The sequence below is a fragment of the Anabrus simplex genome, chromosome 3 (genome assembly GCF_040414725.1).
Source record: "Anabrus simplex isolate iqAnaSimp1 chromosome 3, ASM4041472v1, whole genome shotgun sequence".
NCBI classification, from domain to species: Eukaryota; Metazoa; Arthropoda; class Insecta; order Orthoptera; family Tettigoniidae; genus Anabrus; species Anabrus simplex.
In genome coordinates this window covers 432,954,114-432,976,198 of record NC_090267.1, presented here as the reverse complement: position 1 = coordinate 432,976,198, position 22,085 = coordinate 432,954,114, and positions in this window count along the sequence as shown.

The window sequence follows — 22,085 nt, the reverse complement described above, 5'->3', positions numbered from 1 at the left end:
TGGGTCGGGGATACAACTGGGGGGAGGAGCAGTATTTCACCCAGGTGGCCTCACCTGCTATGCTGAACATCGGCCGTGTGGGGGGATGGGAAAGGTGGAAGGGATAGACAAGGAAGAGGTAAGGAAGCAGCCGTGGCCTTAAGCTAGATATCATCCCAATATTTTCCTGGAGAAGAAGTGGGAAACCACGGAAAATCACTTCCAGGATAACTGAGGTGGGAATCGAACACCCCTCAACTCAGGTGACCTCCCGAGGCTGAGTGGACGCCGTTCCGGTCCATGTACCACTTTTCAAATTTTGTGGCAGAGCCAAGAATCGAATCCGGGCTTCCGGGGGTGGCAGCTAATCACGCTAACCACTACACCACAATAACGATGAGTGAGATGTATGTTTCTATGTTACTACTTCAGTAAGAATACTCTTGATCAAAAAAGGGGGAAACTGACAACACAGTGCTTTTGAAAACGTTAACATTTTTGTCGTTTTAAAAATAGACCACCGGGTAAGTTGGCTGTGAGCTCGCATCCGGGAGATAGTGGGTTCGAATCCCACTGTTGGCAGCCCTGAAGATGGTTTTCCGTGGTTTCCCATTTTTTACAAGCTGCTTTACGTCGCCCCGACACAGTAGGTCTTATGGCGACGATGGGATAGGAAAGGGCTAGGAGTGGGAAGGAAGCGGCCGTGGCCTTAAGTAAGGTACAGCCCCAGCATGGGAAACCACAGAAAACCATCTTCAGGGCTGCCGACAGTGGGGGGGTTTCCCATTTTAACACCAGGCAAATGCTGGGGCTGTACCTTAATTAACGCCACGACCACTTCCTTCCAACTCCTAGGCCTTTCCTATCCCATCGTCGCCATAAGACCTATGTGTGTCGGTGCGACTTAAAAGTCACTAACAAAAAAATAGAGCTAAAATTGTAGCTGTCCCCCAAAATTACGAAACGTCCCCCTTTTTTGACTGTCTTGTCCGTAATTCCTTCCTTCTACAGTTGGTGCCCCTACTGGTACTGGATTTTTGCGGAATGTATATTTTTATGGTAATACTTGCAATGACTTACTTCGCACAGTAGCGTACATTAATATAAATGTGCTTGTTTTAGTAGCTTTCCATAAAACAAGTTCATAAAACCTGCCCATGATAGATATTCTAAAGTTCACAGAATATTTACGGAAAAGTTTATTGTCTAGGTCTCCTTCTTCCTGACTTTCTTCCCAATTTACTGGGGTCAATACGGGATGTGGATTTTGTCCATTTTTTTTTAGTACGGATGCCCTTCCTGGCGATAAGTCTGTGTAGATGGATGTATGTGTTGTGTATAGAAGATCAGACGAACACAAAAATCTACAGTTCTAGCCTTTCAAGTCAATGTTAAAAAAATCCTAGGGGCATGAGCTACGAATTTTAGGTACGGTAAATAAAATGTAATAAAGTATGAGAATATATTCTTCATTTATTCCTAAAATTTACAATCCTTCTCTTAATCATCATTATCCGGTCGATTAGATTAGCAGTTTGCCTTTTTCTACCACTACGAGCGCTAATGTGAGTCAATGCAGAGTTTCACTTAAGTCCTTATAACTACATTTGCTGTGGACATTTGAACCAAGGAACACATTGCAGGAAGTATTATTTAAATAAGTTAATTTGGAATGGATTTGAATTAAAAACGAAACGAGTAGTCCGCCTCTGTGATGTAGTGGTTAGTGTGATTAGCTGCCACCCCTGGAGGCCCGGGTTCGATTCCCGGCTCTGCCGCGAAATTTTAAGAAAGTGGTACGAGGGCTGGAACGGAGTCCACTCAGCCTCGGGAATTCAAATGATTAGAGGTGGGTTATATTCCCCTCTCAGCCACCCTGGAAGTGGTTTTCCGTGGTTCACTTCTGCTCCAAGCAAATGCCGGGATGGTACCTAACTTAAGGCCACGGCCGCTTCCTTCCCTCTTCCTTGTCTATCCCTTCCAATCTTCCCATCCCCTCGCAAGGCCCCTGTTCAGCATAGCAGGTGAGACCGCCTGGACGAGGTACTGGTCATTCTCCCCAGTTGTATCCCCGACCCAAAGTCTCAAGCTCCAGGACACTGCCCTTGAGGCGGTAGAGGTGGGACCCCTCGCTGAGTCCGAGGGAAGAACCGTCCCTGGAGGGTAAACAGATAAAGAAGAATAAGAAGAAGGAAGCGAGTAAAGAAGTGATTTTAGGCTGTTTTTCCGAAACTGCATTTAGGCTCGAAGTGAATTTCGAAAATTTTATTTTGATAGAGCTATCCAAGACTCACAATTTGAAACCTTTGTGGACCCTTTAGCCCTTCAACTTTCGGCACAATTGAAAAAAAATTGCTTAATTTTCGTTTTTCGTAACATGGACACCCCTACTATTTCTGCTAAGAAATGGTTTCAACAATAAAACTCAGTTACCTGATCATGATTCGAACCCAGGGCCCTCTGGACCTCGACCTTTAAGAAAAGGTGCCGACCGTCTGGTTAATATTTAATAATAATAATTTCGTGTGGCAATTTCTAGCCGAGTGCAGCCCTTGTAAGGCAGACCCTCCGATGAGGGTGGGCGGCATCTGCCATGTGTAGGTAACTGCGTGTTATTGTGGTGGAGGATAGTGTTATGCGTGGTGTGTGAGTTGCAGGGATGTTGGGAACAGCACAAACACTCAACCCCCGGGCCATTGGAATTAACCAATGAAGGTTAAAATCTCCGACCCGGTCGGGAATCGAACCCGGGACCCTCTGAACCGAAGGCCAGTACGCTGACCATTCAGCCAACGAGTCGGACATATTTAATAATAATAATAATAATAATAATAATAATAATAATAATAATAATAATAATAATAATAATAATAATAATAATAATGTCTTGAATTTCCATTCGGTAGCGTCTGTGCATTGCTTTAAACCTCTTAAGTGCTTGAGACTGTTGACCATATTTTTAAAGTCCTATTACATAAGGACCGCTTTCTTCATCATGAAGATAGGAACTGGCTCACGAGACACGTGGCACTGATGAATGTTGCAGAAGGGTCAGGGAGGGATAAAACCCAGCCCAAATATCACTCTCTATATCGAAAGAAATTTCTCCCACGTAAATCATATGTCCAAAGAAGGCTTTTAACGCAACAGGGTGTGAATTGTGGGCAGCGGGATCCCACATATCAGCTCGCGGATTCCCCCGGGGGAGACCTTGCTTTACGATGGGAACTTGCAGTGCAAGTGTGTCTCATCCCCGGCAGATGTGGAGCATAGCAGGTCCCGTATCGATATGATACTGCTGCACTTCCCCGCGGTGGACTGCACCCAGATATAGGAAGTACTTCCTCCGAACTTATTCTATGACTAATTCAGTTATATCGTTCGCTGAACTTCGAATTTCTCAAGAAGTTCAACGACTCAAATATTTTTTTTTTCAAGACATTGGCCATTACAGTGTATCTAGGAGTATGTTGAATCCCTAACCTGAAGATACACTGGATCGCCAAAGGTACCATCATAACTTGTCATTGAAACATTGGAAGCAAAGGCTTCACGGAACAGACAGTGGAATAAAATGAAGACTGAGTTAGTTTTCACGGCTTTTCTTACTGAATCAAAAGGTGCTGTTACGCATGAGCCTGCCAAGCTAATAATAATAATAATAATAATAATAATAATAATAATAATAATAATAATAATAATAATAATAATAATAATAATAATAATAAACATAATAAGCATAATAATATCCGCCTCTGTGGTGTAGTGGTTAGTGTGATTACCTGCCACCCCCGGAGGCCCGAGTTCGATTCCCGGCTCTGCCACGAAATTTGAAAAATGGCACGAGGGACGGGACGGGGTCCACTCAGCCTTGGGAGGTCAACTGAATAGAGGTATGTTCGATTCCCACCTCAGCCATCCTCGAAGTGGTTTCCCTCTTCTCCTCCTCCAGGCAAATGCCGGGATGGTACCTAACTTAAGGCCACGGCCGCTTCCTTCCCTCTTCCTTGTCTGTCCCTTCCAATCTTCCCATCCCTCTACAAGGCCCCTGTTCAGCATAGCAGGTGAGGCCGCCTGGGAGAGGTACTTGTTATTCTCTTCAGTTGTATCCCCCGATCCAGAGTCTGAAGCTCCAGCACAGTGCCCTTGAGGCGGTAGAGGTGGGATCCCTCGCTGAGTCCGAGCGAAAAACCGACCGAAGAGGGTAAACAGATGAAGAAGAAGAAGAAGTGAGGAATGTGTCCTGACAGTTACACCTGTATAAGTATAGGCAATTTCAGAATTTGAGAATTTAAAACCAATACTGTTATTTTATTGGTAGAAAATGGAGTTGCCATCTTCTGATGATGCTGCCAAAGAGAAAGACAATTGCTGATTGGAATGCGGAATAAAATGAAGAAGGCGGGAAATATAAGCCGAAGGGAGGAAATGTTGATTGACATTTCTGTATAAAATATAGCAAACTTTCAGTGATTTTGTTAAACCTTGAATTCTGTAAACGGAAATAAGCTTTTCAAAGCATGTCTAAATTTCATGATTTCGTTTTATTAGAAGCGTAGTTTACATTGGCAGGACTGCAGTAACTGGGGGGTGTGGATGTGGTTTCTGTTCAACTCTGTAAGAGTTTCAAGACCTTGGTTCAGCACATCAGACAGAAGTTAATATTTCAAATTCTGAAATTATTCCGTTTTTAGAAAGCCTGAAATTCATATGCTCCAGTGTTTTTCTTATGTTCCTCCAGTGAATCACGGAGCGAATTGACTATGCGGTTTGGGTCACGCAGCTGTGAGCTTGCATTCTGGAGATAGACGATTCGATCCTTACCTTCGGGAGATGGTTTTCCGTGGTTTCCCATTTTCACATCAGACGAATTCTGGAGGCTGTACCTTAATTCTGGACGTCAGAGGTAGATAAACTGACTCATAAGCTGAATGGTCAGCGTTGAGTCCTTCGGTTCAGACGGTCCCGCGTTCGAATCCCGAACGAGCCTGGAATTTTAATCGTGTCTGACGGGGCTGACGTATTTGAGCACCTCCAAATACCACTGGACTGAGCCAGGATCGAACCTGCCAACTTGGACTCAGAAAGCCAGCGCCTTAATTGTCTGAACCACTCAGCCCGACTCTAAAGGAAGAATAATAAGAAAAAAGTAATATAGTTGTAGGTGAGGCAAGTCATGTTTACAATCCAGATGAAGTGGCGAAGGAAGGAGAAGGAGTAATAACGTGCGAGGGAAACAGGGAGTAAGATTTCAATCATTTATACCGCGGACGTAGGCCAGCTCTTCATCGAGGCCATGAAAAGTACTGCAGGTGTCTATTAATACCGGAGTATATGAAAATCTGTGGTGTAGTGGTTAGTGTGATTAGCTGCCACCCCCGGAGGCCCGGGGTCGATTCCCGGCTCTGCCACGAAAATTTGAAAAGTGGTACGAGGGCTCGAACGGGGTCCACTCAGCCTCGGGAGGTCAACTGAGTAGAGGTGGGTTCGATTCCCACTTCAGCCATCCTGGAAATGGTTTTCCGTGCTTTCCCACTTCTCCTCCAGGCAAGTGCCGGTATGGTACCTAACTTAAGGCCACGGCCGCTTCCTTCCCTCTACCTTGTCTGTCCCTTCCAACCTTCCCATCCCCTACCAAGGCCCCTGTTCAGCGTAGCAGGTGAGGCCGCCCGGGCGAGGCACTGGTCATCCTTCCCAGTTGTCTCCCCGACCCAATGTCTCACGCTCCAGAACACTGCCCTTGAGGCGGTAGAGGTGGGATCCCTCGCAGAGTCCGAGGGAAGAGCCAGCCCTGGAGGGTAAACAGATTAAGATTAAGAAGAAGAAGAAGAAGAAGAAGAAGAAGAAGAAGAAGAAGAAGAAGAAGAAGAAGAAGAAGAATATGAAAATCGAAGCTCCGTTCAAATGTCACCATCCTACTTCTGACTCACTAGGTAGGCCTACTGTTAGAGTGAAGAGCTCCGTCCAAGTGTTTCAACCCCAACCACAAGTACTCACCAATTGATGACTATCCTTGAACAAAGCTGCGAAATGTGGTCGGTGCTTCAGTGACCCACCACGTCAGGAACAGGCAACTTAACACAGCACCCCGTACTGTAAACAGCTTGTTGAGGGTTGCGAAGTACCTTAAAGTAGGATTTAAGCTGGCACCGTACACGGCTACTCAAGCTTGCAAAGTGCTATGGCATGTGACTAGTAAACTAATACACATTAATTAAATTTTAGATCCGGCTGCATGGCTAAGCGGCCCCGCGGTGTAGGGGTAGCGGGGCTGCCTCTTACCCGGAGGCCCCGGGTTCGATTCCCGGCCAGGTCAGGGATTTTTATCTGGACTTGAGGGCTGGTTCGAGGTCCACTCAGCCTACGTGATTAGATTTGAGGAGTTATCTGACGGTGAGATAGCGGCCCCGGTCTCGAAAGCCAAGAATATCGGCCGAGAGGATACGTCGTGCTGACCACACGACACCTCGTAATCTGCAGGCCTTCGGGCTGAGCAGTGGTCGCTTGGTAAGCCAAGGCCCTCCAAGGGCTGTAGTGCCATGGGGTTTGGTTTGGTTTGCATGGCTAAATGGTTAGTGTGCTGGCCTTTGATCACAGGGGTCCAGGGATCGATTCCCGGCAGGGTCGGGAATTTTGACCATAATTGGTTAATTCCCCTGGCACGGGGACTGGGAGTATATGTCGTCTTCATCATCATTTCATCATCATCATCATCATCACGACGAGCAGGTCACCTACAGGCGTCAAATCACAAGACCTGCACCTGGCGAGCCGAAGTCCTCGGACACCTCGCGGCACTAAAAGCCATAGGCTACCCACCGAGCTGGATAGCTGCAGTCGCTTTAAGTGTGGCCAGTATCCAGTAATCGGGAGATAGTGATTTCAAACCCCACTGTCGGCAGCCCTGAAGTTGGTTTCCCGTAGTTTCCCATTTTCACACCAGGCAAATGCGGGGGTTGTACCTTAATTAAGGTCCCGGCCACTTCCTTCCCATTCCTATCCCATTTTCGCCATAAGACATATTTGCGTCGATGCGATGTAAAGCAAATAGCAAAAGAAGAAGAAGAAGAAAGAAAAGAAAAGCCATAGGCCTACGCCATTTCATTTGTATTAAAATTCAGATAACCCGTATAAAGAGACGACCTAAGTTCAGGTTCCTACTACAGGAACTAGTTTTATGTGGGGATAATGAGTACGTATATGCAAAATGTTCCGCATAACTTCGAGTTACGAAAATCCCTCGTATTAACATATTTTACGTCTGGGCTTGGAAAATTCTCGAGATATCGAAAACATCGAGTAATAGAAATATATATAACAGGTAAAATATATAATATTATATCGGAAATAAAAATTCATTCCAGACGTAGAAAATTCTAGTTATAAAGGTTAGATTTATAGAAGTTCGACTGTATAGGCCTATCATACTTCCAGCGAATCGTATACAACGTCTGTTTCCGTCAGAGCTCCTGCTTAGAAAGATGGTTGCATGAATAGATTTGACCTTTACAATGCTACACTGAAACGTAGTAATACTCAGGCATAGCAGTGTTTCTCGTTTTTTTATATATTTTTTGTGTATTAAAAGTTCAACAGCGTACAATTTCGTGTGTCAACGGAACAAGTTCCATTAATAAAACAGCGAAACAAATTGTAAGCGATTCCATACATCCCTATTGTTTTCCTTTTTTAACTCCGTAGTATTGCCTTCTGTCCACCTGTACACCAATGCTCGAAGCTGAAGCTTCTCCGATTCAATGACAGGGTGAGAGTAACTGGAGAATGTTTTGCCCAAGCGAGGAACACATCCAGCACTCGGCCGAGAAATGAGAGTGAAGAGCACGCGTGTCTTGGCGCGTGGCTCACGCATTAGGACGCGTGCGCTCAGACAAGTGATTGTAGTAGCAAACATTATTATATTACATCAAGTGCATGTAATGGGGCGTATGCGACCACTAGGACACGTGCAAGGATGGAGAATCGTGCTGTTCATTCTGGACGGCCACGGGAAGGAGCGGTGTTTGTGTGTGTGGTGATATTAGTCCGCCACGTGCATAGTATGGATCGAGCTCTTATGCAGGAAATGATCAGCATCTAAATGTTATCCTGCAGAAGAAAACAAAGCTGTCCTCTACTATAAGAATGTCTAGAATTCATTACTGTCGTTGTGTCTTGGAAGACATGGGGTGTTTGGAATAATAAGTCATGCTGTCGCCGTGGATCGGATTCGACGCAAAACTTGATGTCACGCAAAACAATTTATTATTATTATTATTATTATTATTATTATTATTATTATTATTATTATTATTATTATTATTATTATTATTATTATTACTTTCGTTTCGGCCAGCTATGGACCACGCTATTTCAACCGTTTTCTGTCTAGAACATTAACACTCGCTCAATACTCCCGCATCTTTCTTCGGTGAGTTTTCTTTTGTTCTTCGGTCCACGGTCTTCATTTTACGTTTCTTCTTTAAAGGGCCACGTTGCGAGATGTCATCACGTAAGGTCTCCAATTCTTGTAAATCCATTTTCACCTCGGTGAATCATATCCCTCTAGTTTTCCTATTCAGAAAGTAGGCAAAGGTTCGAGTGGGCAATCTTTGTGGTTTCAATCGTGTTAAGAGACCAGAGAAAGAAATCCTTATTTTCCCAATAGTGTCTGTTATTTTCTCCATATGCAGATATAGTTCATGATTGTGCCTTCTCCTATATTCTCTATTTTCCTTTACAATATCTTCCTTAGAATTTTCCTTCCTTTCGCTTCTAGTTGTTCTGCCAGACCTTTTTTAATAATTGAGAGGCATTCTCTCTGTGGTGTAGTGGTTAGTGTGATTAGCTGCCACCACCGGAGGCCAGGGTTCGATTCCGGGCTCTGCCACGAAATTTGAAAAGTGGTACGAGGGCTGGAACGGGGTCCACTCAGCCTCGGGAGGTCAACCGAGTAGAGGTGGGTTCGATTCCCACCTCAGCCATCCTGGAAGTAGTTTTCCGTGGTTTCCCACTTCTCTTCCAGGCTAATGCCGGGAAGGTACCTAACTTAAGGCCACGGCCGCTTCCTTCCCTCTTCCTTGCCTGTCTCATCCAATCTTCCCATCCCCCACTAAGGCCCCTATTCAGCATAGCAGGTGAGGCCGCCTGCGCGAGGTACTGGTCATTTTCCCCAGTTGTATCCCCCGACCCAATGTCTCACGCTCCAGGACACTGCCCTTGAGGCAGTAGAGGTGGGATCCCTCGCTGAGTCCGGGGAAAACCAACCCTGGAGGGTAAACAGATTAAGACAGACAGACAGACAGACAGACAGACAGACAGACAGACAGACAGACAGACAGACAGACAGACAGACAGAGAGGCATTCTGCTGTATGTAGAGCTTCAGGTCGAACTATATTATTATTATTATTATTATTATTATTATTATTATTATTATTATTATTATTATTATTATTATTATTATTATTATTATTATTGTTACCGTGTTTTAGTGGATCAGCAGAGGTGAAAGAAGGTGCGGGCTGGAATAGGTCTCAACTACAAAAGTAAAGTTAATTTAAAACGTTAACAAAGGTTATATTTTCTTTTCAAAATCAATCAATAACAAAGTATAACAGGTACCAAGTAGCAGATCAACAAATTAAGAAATTAAAAATTACAGTTCGTTACAAGATTTGGGCTTCGAGCCCCACACTCACAATCCTTGAGCTATGAGCCCAACTTTACCAATGTACCAAGTTCAAACAAAGGGGCAGAAAACCCCAATCATGCCAAGGAGCACTTGCTCCCAATTACCATGTTGAGCCTCCTAGAGGCACACAGAAATCAAATTTAGGAAAGAGCAGACCCGCTCTCAAAGTTCAAGCCTATCAAAGGCCACAACGAATTTCACTTCTAATTGCCCTCAAGGCACACATATAATGGTACAGGGGTACCTCGTACCCAATCTACTGGGCCTTCGCAGGAAGGAAAACAAAACGGGTTAAGTAAATGGCCCAAAATACAAAGTTGAATGGAGGCGATAACTTGCACTCCTACACAAAGTTTTTGTCTTAAAACCTATGTGGCGCTAGGCCGATAATACAGGGGCTAATCCCAAGCTAGGGAGGTGACCCGTATGAGAAAACTTTACTACATTAAAGAAGAGAAGAACGGTTATGAAAACGTAGTCACCTCCATTTTGAAAATGAAGGGGAGTTCGAGAGGGTGAAACACTCTCTATCCCCGCTTTACAGTAAAAGATATTTGAGGCGTCTAGTATCAAAACCGGCCAAGTCACTCAAGGCATATTTTTCAATACGGACGAAAAACCTGTAGAGACAAAGCAATGATGGTCAGAAAATATTTTTTTTCACAGTTATATCCTTAATGGCTTAATATTTAAGTTCCGCTGTTTTGAGAAATCTAACTCATAATTAACCCATCTTTTTTGTTAATTTAAATTTTGACTTGGCCGTTTTTGTTGCAATTTTGTACAATTTCACAAGGTATGAAAGTAAATCTTTCAGTTCAACACTCGGAACAATATCCACGTTACAGCATACAATAATGACAAAATACGAGCACACCGGAAATGGGATTGCTTTGGCGCCAATGACGGTAAAGTAAAGTAAACTCGTGTCCTCATCCCGAGGTGGTGCAGCTCTTTTCAGGCACACCCCCTTTGGAGGTGAGCTGCATGCACCATTTCAATCACATACCAGCCCTCCTGCCATTCTTAAATTTCTGGCAGTACCGGGAATCGAACCCGGGCCCCCGAGGAGGCAGCTAATCACACTAACCATTACGCTACAGAGGCGGACGCCAATGACGGTAAGAAGCCCGCAAATACGTAAATCAGTGTTGCAAACGAACAAAAGCAAAATATTATGACTTCAAAGAATATACATTACAAGGAACGATTTTGCCTACTGATATTATCACATTGTTGCTTAATGTAACAACACAAGATTCCAGATAATGATGCTGCATCATAAAGATTGTCGCTCGTTCCTTGACTTGGCCGGTTTTGAATTCACTGGCTGCATGACTTGGCCGATTCTGTTGCACGACCGAGATTTCAGTGCTCTATAACATGAAGACATGGACGATTTTAAAGCATATTCTTGTTTCACCTGATAGTGTTATACTTCTACTTCAAATTTATAACCTTAACTCATTTTCGTAAATTTTGTGACTTGGCGGGTTTTGATACTAGACGCCTCTTTTGTAGATTTTACATAGACAGAAAAGGAATTTACATTTTAAAAAGATGGGTTACATATTAAAGGATTCGAACCTTCTCCGAGAGTTAAACTGCTGAGCTAGCAAAAAAATAAAGATGTTAACAGGCCATTACCTTGTTGAAGAACTGCTGCTTGAAGAAAGAGGCGCTTCCCGCCCCCTGCTACATATTCACACACTGAGTTAGATGTTATACTAGTGGCACGGAGACAAGAAAATCAGCAGTTTTTTATACCCTCGTGGAAAATTCGAGATCTTTCAGGAATGAGTAGACACACCCCCTCAATTTTATTGGATAGCTAAAAGTTACACATCAACATCGAAAAAGAAAGACACTATTGGTCAGAAATTAATTACAAAAATTAGTGATTGGTTAAATTCAAAACAGGTGGAAAGAAAGGGTAACTGTTGCCAACCCACAAACCACAGAACAAAATTTAATAAAAACAAAACTTAGGAATACAATATTTCTTCAGGAGAGTACATTCCTTTACACCAGGGTGCGTTATCATAGTTTTTGGTAGAGACATCTGTTAGAGGTTGTCCACACTCCTTAATCGTTCAAAAACACTCAGTGACATCTTCTGAATAACCGTGGAATTAGTTCAGTAGTTAAAGTTCCAAGTTTCTCCAGTAGAGAAGTTTCAATTGGCGCAAGATTTGAACTTGCGTCGTGGAGGTGTACCGCCCGGTACAATTATTATTATTATTATTATTATTATTATTATTATTATTATTATTATTATTATTAATTCCATTAGGCTTTCTTACGACCATATGAAACAGTTGTTGTCTTCTTGTCTTCCCAAAACTTTTTCTTCCTTTTTCGGTGTTTTCTTTCTTCCGTCCATTTAATCCCTGATTTCTTTTTGGCTTTGTCTGGAAATGTACCATCAATTATTGCTCTCCTAAATTATTTTCTGTTCGCATTCTTTTTTATTGTTGGGCAGTTCCAAATCTTCTTCGGTTTGTTTGAAAAATGCTGGCTTACATTATTATTATTATTATTATTATTATTATTATTATTATTATTATTATTATTATTATTATTATTATTATTCGCCGGCCTCCCACCGCTGGGTTCCGTGGTTTAAATCCCAGTCACTCCATGTGAGATTTGTGCTGGACAAAGCGGAGGCGAGACAGGCTTTTCTCCGGGTACTCCGGTTTTCCCTGTCATCTTTCATTCCAGCAACACTCTCCAGTATCACTTCATTTCATTAATCATTGCCGCAAAGAAGTACGACAGGCTCCAGCAGCCGGCACAATTCCCAGCCTCGCCGCTAGATGGGGGCTTCATTCATTCCATTCCTGACCCGTTCAAATGACTGGAAACAGGCTGTGAATTTTCATTATTATTATTTTATATTATTATTATTATTATTATTATTATTATTATTATTATTATTATTATTATTATTATGATTCTATCACTATGTCGTATATGTGGATTTTGGCCCTGTTTTACGGCCCGATACCTTTTCTAATGCTAACCGTACGTGGAGCGATGTATTCACTATTGCATTTTCCTGTAGATCAGGGCCTCTCAAACACCCAAAATCTCACGCGTGCAAACTGAGATGCAGAGGTCCTGTGCAGGGTGCATCGGTCCCACTCGGCTGGGCTCGGACCAGCTCTTCTTCTCGGGGCCACTCGGCTAAGTTCGGCTCAACTTGGCTCGGATTTGGAGCGCTACGGTGCAAGTGAGGAAGAGAGAGACAGGCGGAACGAGCGAGAGAGGCGTGGGAAAAGAGAAAGACAGAGCTATTGTCCCTAATCGAGGAGTGGGGGTCTGCACTCTGGTCAACCAAGAGAAGTCGTCTTTTGCACCGCGCAATGCACTGGTGCATGTACCCCGAGAGACCCTGCTGTAAATATTCGTAGTGCGGTATGTTGCACGTTACTGAAGTGGTGTGTGTATTAAGACAAGCACAGAAACGAAGTACCCAAGACAGAGAAACTAAAAGAGCAATCTTGCAATTTAATGTGACAGTTGATAACGTAATCGCAGCCACAGGATCTCAGGTTTTCAGTCGAATCCAGTCCAGTTGCACGGCTAAATGTTTAGCGTGCTGTCACAAAAGCGCAGATCGCCTGTACTGCATCAGCTCGAAAGACCTACTCCAGAACTCTCCGGAGGCCACACACCATTGTATTATAGTGGAATCCGAACTACAGGGACGTGAATTCTCATTTCAAAATTCCGCATGATTCGAACGCTGGTAGCCTTGATGGTAAGCCACTGACTATGACACTCGGCTGTAACGTTTTTCTCAGAGGAAAAATCCTGGTCTGGCTGGATATCGAAATCAGGGCCTAGTGAATTGAAGGCTGCTCCGCTGACCATTTAGCCAATGAGTCTTGAAAGAACCTCGGTGTGATGAATATCCACTGTATCTAGTATAGAGATAAAATAACTGATTTGTCTGTAAACTTCAAACGTTTGCTCCATACTTCGTTTTTATCTCGAAATAGGTACACAAGTGTAAAATTTCAATTTGGCATTATGCCTTAGAGCTGGGGGTAACGAAATAGTAACATGTAACAAAATGTGTGACTACATTGCACTGGCCGAAAACTGCACTGGGATAAGATCAGGAGAATGCGGAGGCCATTTAACACGATCCCAACTGCGGATGCAAGAAAAGTCCCCCACATTCAGTCCATAGTGAGGGAGTGCCCCATTTTGTTGCCATGTTAACTTTTCTAGACCTGGCTGCAGGTGTTCAGTAATGAAAGCTGGCTACCATCGCAGTCTGTTCTAATCTCTTATTCAGTTTACGAATAACTTCTGTAGATGAGGTGCGATGTTCGTAAAGCGTTACTCAAACAACTCAACAACATCACTGTAATTATGATTCTGTTTCCACCACATCTGCAGTACAAAAGCAAGCTGCTCTGTAGATCGTTTTCTATTAATTGTTTCTCAAAAAGCACGAACAGCAAACAAGCAATAAGAACAGCATACACATCAACAAAACCTCGTAAGATCCAGTCTCAACTGAATTACAGGAACTACTGCTCTAGTCAAGTTGCTACTATGCTACTTAATCAAAAGTTTACATACTGCTAGTGCCACTGACTTACGGACCACCATTAATACGCGGTGAAGTAACAACATTAAGGGGACCAAAACAGGAAATGTTAATTAATATTAGTGGGATAGAACAATTTCGCATGATATTAAAATTGTGTCAAATATAATTTCTAATCTTTCATGTTTCATACATTTTACCGTACGAGGAGTAATTACGAAGATAATCGTCGTCCATGGACGTCAAATAGAAAGACATGCACCAGGCGATCCGAACATGTCCACGGACACTTCTGACACTAAAATCCGTACGCTAAATTAAGTAAAGTCACCTTGATAAATAATACTGAAATGCATTCAAAATATCGGAAACCTGTACGTAAGGCAGATAAAACAACAACATGGGTCAAAGCTGAAAGAGAACTTCACGGGAGTTGAAAGCAAGTCCTGTCGGAACAACCGACTTCGCTACACGGCCTCCTAATTGCTTTGTGAGATTGAACATCCAACAGTGACCTACCGTAATATCTATACAAAGTTCTGTAATCAGCTAATGCTCCAGGTGCCACTTTCCGGCTCGCTTTCGTTGAGCAATCAGCTGATGAATGTTACTATTCAGCCCCAGCTAATTCCGTAATAGCAGGCTCCCCTTTCGATCCTTTTCGCTGTGTCTTTTCTGACACATGATTCTGCTGTTGATGGGCGTATAGATATGCTGGCCTTCCCATTACGATGATATTAATATTTTCCTAGCCGGAAAATTGGCAGATATTTGCACTTTAACACTGGGTCGTATAGGTGAAACTTTTTTCTTGTTTCATTAGAAAGAAGCAGATAATTACGATTAAGGTGCTGTACCTCAAAACCTTTTGTATTATTATTATTATTATTATTATTATTATTATTATTATTATTATTATTATTAAGTAAAAGTTAAAAAAAGAGAGAAACAAAGAAGAAATCAAGACCTATTGATATTTACTCACCTATTTACATTACATCAACCCAAAATACTGGACAGTACCATATCAAACGATATGCTCTTATATGAAGACAGAAGGCAGTTCATCAGGCGTTTTATCGTCGGTAAGTCTTTTACAGGAAAGCCCATTTCTTCAGATTGCCCTTGGCTCTTCAAATCTCAGTTCATAACCTGCTTAACGAACCCCACGTAGTCTAAGATTTTTCACGGCCAGAAAACAGTTTTCTTCATGTTCCAGGTAGTTGAGAAATCAATAATAATAATAATAATAATAATAATAATAATAATAATAATAATAATAATAATAATAATAATAATAATAATAATAATAATGGTATTGGCCTTACGTCCCACTAAATAGTTTTACGGTTTTCGGAGACGCCTAAGTGCCGGAATTTAGTCCCGCAAGAAGGATTTATTTTACGTGCCAGTAAATCTACCGACACAAGGACACGAGAGTGTATCAAACTAGGTAACCCTCAACGCCCACATTTCTTCATATCCTTTTTGAATAAGTGGTTGGCGGTTACATAATATGTGGACACTTAGTCCACAAATATTTGACCACTTTTCGCTTTCTGAACCTGGATGAATAGTAAATATTTAGCCACCCCATTCCGTAACAACTGTGATAATAAGCAGTCAAAACACGCTGTTCTGATTAATATTACACCCATACAAACTGCACGAACACAATATCTTGCAGCCTAGGGAGAAAAATCAAACTGAGCGTACAGAGAAAAAAGCGGTGGATACATATTCATCCACTAACCTATAAGGGGTTAGGAAGATGACATCTATGTTGAGGGTGAGCAGAGACATTCCACAAGGCAATTTGGGCAATGGTACATATTTTCGCAGGTCTTGAAATGCACTGCAGTCACTGGCACTATTTTGTGAAGAAGTATAGTCCTATTCTTCTCGGGTGGACATAGTCCTATTAGTGTTCTACATGCTCGCCATAGATGTGAGGCTTGAGTTGGGAGTCCCCTCTGTTGGCTTATTCCAGTCTGGCAGTGTCGTCTGCTGCTGCCAGTGCTGGTTCCTGAGGGCGCTCGAATTAGCTGTTGCAGGTTTGATGCTGTTCATGAAACTCTTCCGTGATCTTACTACTTGGTGGCCGTGCAGAGGATAGCCATTGTCCGTTGAGCAAGGGTTGGCACAGTGCCACAGCTGTGGTATACCTTTCCGACATTAATTATTGGTCTGTGACAACCAGAGACGATACAACACAGTATCCACTTTCTTGGAATGCATAGATTTGGTCCATACGAAACAAGAATACTCAGCTGGAGAGAAAGAGAGTTCCAATGTTGTAGTTCGCACAGTTGCTGGATGTGCTCCCAAAGTGGGCCTTGTTAATATGCTAAGTAAGCTGTTCCATGCCCTAACCTTCTTATCCGCAGAAGTCCTTTAAATGTCATTGAACGATCAACTTGAACGCCAAGGTACTTGGCTGAGGAGAACTCAAGTTGTCTTCCTTCCCAATAGATATTCAGTTTATGGTTTGCAGCACGGTTGCAAAGATTAAAAAGTGTGACCTGTGTTTTGCTAGGGTTTCGGTTTTAGAACATTGTCCTTGTAGTAGCTCGACAGATCGTTGAGTTCGGTCATTTGTTTCGCGTATGATGCTACAGTTAACAATCGACTCTATGTACAAGTTCTTGACACGCACAAAAGAATATATACAACTGACTCCATGTCCGGCTCCATGGCTAAATGGTTAGCGTGCTGGCCTTTGACCACAGGGGTTCCGGGTTCGATTCCTGGCAGGGTCGGGAATTTTAACCTTGGTTAATTTCTCTGGCACGGGGGCTGGGTGTATGTGTCGTTTTCATCATCATTTCATCCTCATCATGACGCGCAGGTCGCCTACGGGAGTCAAATCGAAAGACCTGCATCTGGCGAGCCGAACTTGTCCTCGGACACTCCCGGCACTAAAAGCCATACGCCATTTCATTTTTCACTGACTCCATGCACACCTTGAATATATATTGAACCCTTTGGTCCATATTGAGGGATACCCACCTTTCTTACCTATCAGCAAAGTTCATGAGATCTGTCTCTTGGGTCGTATCGGGTTCTTCGTCACTTGCTGAGGTAAAGGTAGGGTTCAGTAATTCTAATCTATCTACTGGAATGAAAGGTCTATTTAAAAGATTCCTATTTATTCAGGAAAATTCTGAAGCAATCTGATATGTCAACGGTGTCATAGTAAATTGTGTCCACTCGACACCACAATCATTTTTACATAAATGTCAGAACACTGGTGTGAGACTTTAACGTAACTGCCTGACGGGCATTCATACTAGAAACCATTGTCTCAATTATTAATAATATAAGAAAGGAAAGTCTGGAAATCCTTAAATTCGGCTTCCATGTGAGACCACATGTACCATCATAGTGATTCGTTATGGTCCAGCTCTCGTAACACGAACTCTGGACTCTGGGTATAATTAAGGCCGTCCAATCGGTGTGTGCCACACAGTGGTTCTACGGCATGGACCCTTAATTGAATCGATGTGACCTGCGTCTATGTCATGGACCGACACCTAATCTTCTAAGTTACTTTAAAGTCATTGTGGATGATGACCGCAAGGAAATGATGCTACAATGGCATATGCCCTAATCTAAGTCACTGAGGTTGATGACCCCCTGACCATCCAAGTTTCTAGGCTGAAGGCTAAACACAATTAAGTTACATCGGTTGATGACCAAAGTTTCCACTTTACTATCCCCAGCACATTCACTGCTCAATCAATCAAAGTTCAATAATTACAACAATAGCAATGCTCACAAACTTTGTGGCAGTAAAATCCATTTCCTTCAGATATGTCCCCTTAATCGTTACTTTACATTTAAATATTCCCCAGAAAACAAACTAAAATTTCCAGAATGCATCTCCAAGTTATTCGCTTGATTAAAGTTATTTCAAAATGCGGTTTCACTGAATTTAATAATTAAATAAATTTAAATGATTTAACGAAATGTTAAAGAACAGTAAATTTTATCTCCCCGGACTCTGGTTTCTTCACAAATTCCTACGCAGCTGTGATGTGAATTCAATCTTGTGATATTTATCTGGCTGGAAAGGAATTGTTACATAATTCATGTCCAGTTATATATCTTGTCTCATGATCTCACACTTAAAAATCGAATCTAGTCCTAACCGTTATTAACACTAGGATATCCTAATAATCTACGTACAAACCAAACAATTCGCCATATAATTACGATGTCATATCTCGTCATACCATTTATGAATTTTGCACACCGCTCACAGACAAACCAATCATCACAACCATCGCTCTATATTTTGGACAACCCTGAATTTGGTTACTCTGTTCCTTATACTCAAAGTTCGTGATTTCGAATGTTCCTTACGTCCCCAATTAAACAAATTTTACAGTATTCCACAATACTCAGATTATTACCGGCTATGAATTTCAACTAAATCCAGCATTTTAACGTTCTTCCCGGCCGAGAATACAATCTCAATTCCACGCCTGTCCCGTTATCATATGGTGTAACCCTCTCAGCTGAGGCCTCTCGTCCCCAAGTTCGCTTGGCAGTAACATGAAACACCTGGTTTGTTCCAGTTGACTGGCTTCTCAAAATGCTCTCTTTTAAACTTTGCCGACATAATTAAACAAATACGATATTCTAACCAACAAAATGCACCGATTATGCTTCAAGATGCCCACACTAATTATACGCGTCGCAAATTAATACCGCTATGGATTTCTATGTATTTCTTTCCATTCCCAACATTATAAAATATTCCTCGGGCTATCGTGTCCCGGCTTCAATGACAGGTCCAACCTGATTCACAAATCTCATATCAACAAAACTAACCTCTGTTTCCCAGCTCCACAACTATCATCGACAAAGAACTAGAATAAAATCCTTACTAGAAATCTCGACGTCTAATATCGCACAATGCATTAATCATGAATAACTTCGCATAAATGATATCGTATTTAATAACTTGATTTTTACGAAAAAATGACTGAAACATTCTACTAGATCTTTTTATTGTCAGTCAGACACAGTTTAAAATGGGCCTAGAAAAACGTTTCTCTCCGTGACCAAATTCATCACCCTAGTTTCTCACCCGACAGCGCGCTTCCACTCGATTGAAAATGAGTAACCATGGATTCCTACATTATTAACGTCAAATTGCAGACAGAAAATTTTTACGTCGAATGAACATCTTAATTTGACATCACAAAATATAGGCAGTACACTCACACGGATGACGATCTACATTGGACGTGATATCACTTCGAAACCCTATTCAATAACTTTTTACAACATTATACGACACTCGCAAGACTTCAAAAATTTATCCAAGTGGAAAATAAAACAAATGACTCTTTTAGTCGTATTCTCACATTTACAAAACTTAGTAGGGGTGACCACTGCGTCGTATATCCCCATTCAAATACACTTTTAGAGATCATGAAACAAGATATAATAGGTAGTAAGATGGAAAGTCACCTACCTCATGTAGTCACACCATTGTTCGTCATAGGGCTCACCTGCGACCCTGGCATTTTATTTAGCCATTTTTACATTCATGGCTTTACAGATCATTATTATATTTCTTCAGGTTTCCTGGAATAAAGCATAAAAAGAAGAAAATACCCTTCACTTGTTTGCTGAGCGCACACGATGGACTATAATTACTTTCGCACACGAATTACTTAATCACATTAGAATTTGTTCAGTACTTTGACCGTCCTATCTGGTACAATTATTTCACTCAAGAAAACTATCTCCTCATGGAGTCAAGACCTAGCCACAATGGCTAAAATCTGCAGTTGAACTCAGTCTACTTTTGTTGTTTGATTTCGCAGAGCAGCTCAACAATTTTTCGTCCGTTTTGTATCACAAATGCCGGAGAAGGAGACTTCGTCATGGCGTCCCTTCATATTTATAGCAGTTACCCCCTCTCTTCGGATATCTCCCTTTGCCGCCAAGAAAATTTCTATAAATTTTCTGACTTAACTAAACTGTAATTTCAAGAGTTTTGAAAGTGACTACATGCTTGCTACATTTCTGGCGGTAGTGTTCATGGACATTTAAAATTTATACGGGTTCGATTTGTGAGATGATTGACCCCCTTTGATAGGCACTATATTTTTTTGACTTGGCTTGGGTCACGCCATGTACACGCGCTTTGAAATAGTTCACAAAAATGACTTGAGATTCTTCCGCCGTCGACACGTGTGGCTGACGTCACGTACCCCAGAGCGTGGGACCTCTTCGTCACGAGTCAAATCCATGCTATCAAGAATCGAACTTCTAATTTAATTGTCGATTTACGCATAATGTTCTTAGGGCACAAAGGTCATGGGTTCAATATATATATGCAAAGTCCACATTAAAAAGGTAGTGCCTCAGGGATCACACGATGTATGTCCCACAGTCACAAGCTGGAGAGTATTTCCAGCTCCAATGATACTGAGCCGTATCCTGCCGGCCCATAAGAAATATTCAGAGTATTATTTGACATAATATATACATTTTATTCATATAAATTGCAGTCATAAATGGTAAAGTAATGAATCCCAAGGTAGCTGAGACAGGAAGTCGATGGAGACATCAAGTCACTGGATATTGCCCAACACTTCCTCGGGACCGTGAGAATAGCTTAGCGTCACCAAGCGTTGGTACAGATCGGCACGTGTACAAGGTGCTGACCAAGCTAAATATTCAGCCAATGAGAACGTGAGGATATGGAAAACATGGAGTCTACATCGCCCCAAGTCATAATCCAAGGTTGTCCAACGTGTACAGTTGCTTGAGATAAATTCTATCATTTCTCGGATTTCCACAGGTCTATAAGTGAAATATAATCAGAAATACGATATAAAAATTATAGGAAGAGATTTGCTATTATTTGAACTGTGTTTTATTAATGTACTATAATTAATACTGTGTCAATACATATGGCAAGCATTCTGATTGGTGGTTTGTCTAGACAAGCGGGAACCCCATAGCTGAAACGGCGTTACCGAAGCTTCCTTAGCACCCCTAGCTCTGGAGAGCGTCATTCTGATCGGGCCGCTTGGATAGTGCAGAAGTGTCATTTTGATCGCGGATACTGACGTGTTATATCAGTAACAGTATATGATTTTAAACAAGTGTTTCAGTTGTACAGCTGGAAGAAATAACTGATGCAGAGTTAATTGCAGATTATATTATTGCAAAGTTCATTACCAACATATAGACGGTGATAATTAGCCGCAGTGTAGAAGGTGCAGGAGAGACGTGCTATTGTCTCAGATTTTTGTGTCGGTCGCGTTCGCGAGGAACTCTCGATCCGTACCGCGTGCCGCTCGCAATAACTGTGTATATATACCCTTAAATATAAAGTTTGCAGTATTAATGTGTCAGTGTGTGTGGCTGAGTTTGTAACCAAGGGTTGCTCGGCACGTGCAGAATTGAGCGGTGAGGAGATACTCATCCAAAGCCTTCTATGTTCCAGTGTTAAATAACCTTTCCAGCAAGAAGATGCCTTCGCCTATGGAAGAAGGAAGTGTATTTCTACGAGTAGAAGCAGTGATCGACATGGAATAATAACCTAATATGGCAGAGATGTGAGCTGCTGCCATGTATCCAGAGAGTCGTCATAAAATTAAGATAAGACGCATGTGTTAATTATGGAATGTTATATGGGTTATGTTAAAATACTAGTGCAGTTTAGAATAGGGATTTTATTTAACGTAAAGTAAGCCTGACGGCATGTGTTTATTTCACCTTGATATTGTTGTATGTACGGATAAGAGAGTAATGCATGTTCTTTTTATTTTGATTTTGATTTATGACTAGATAGTTGGGATAATTAGGGATTTGTTAGGAT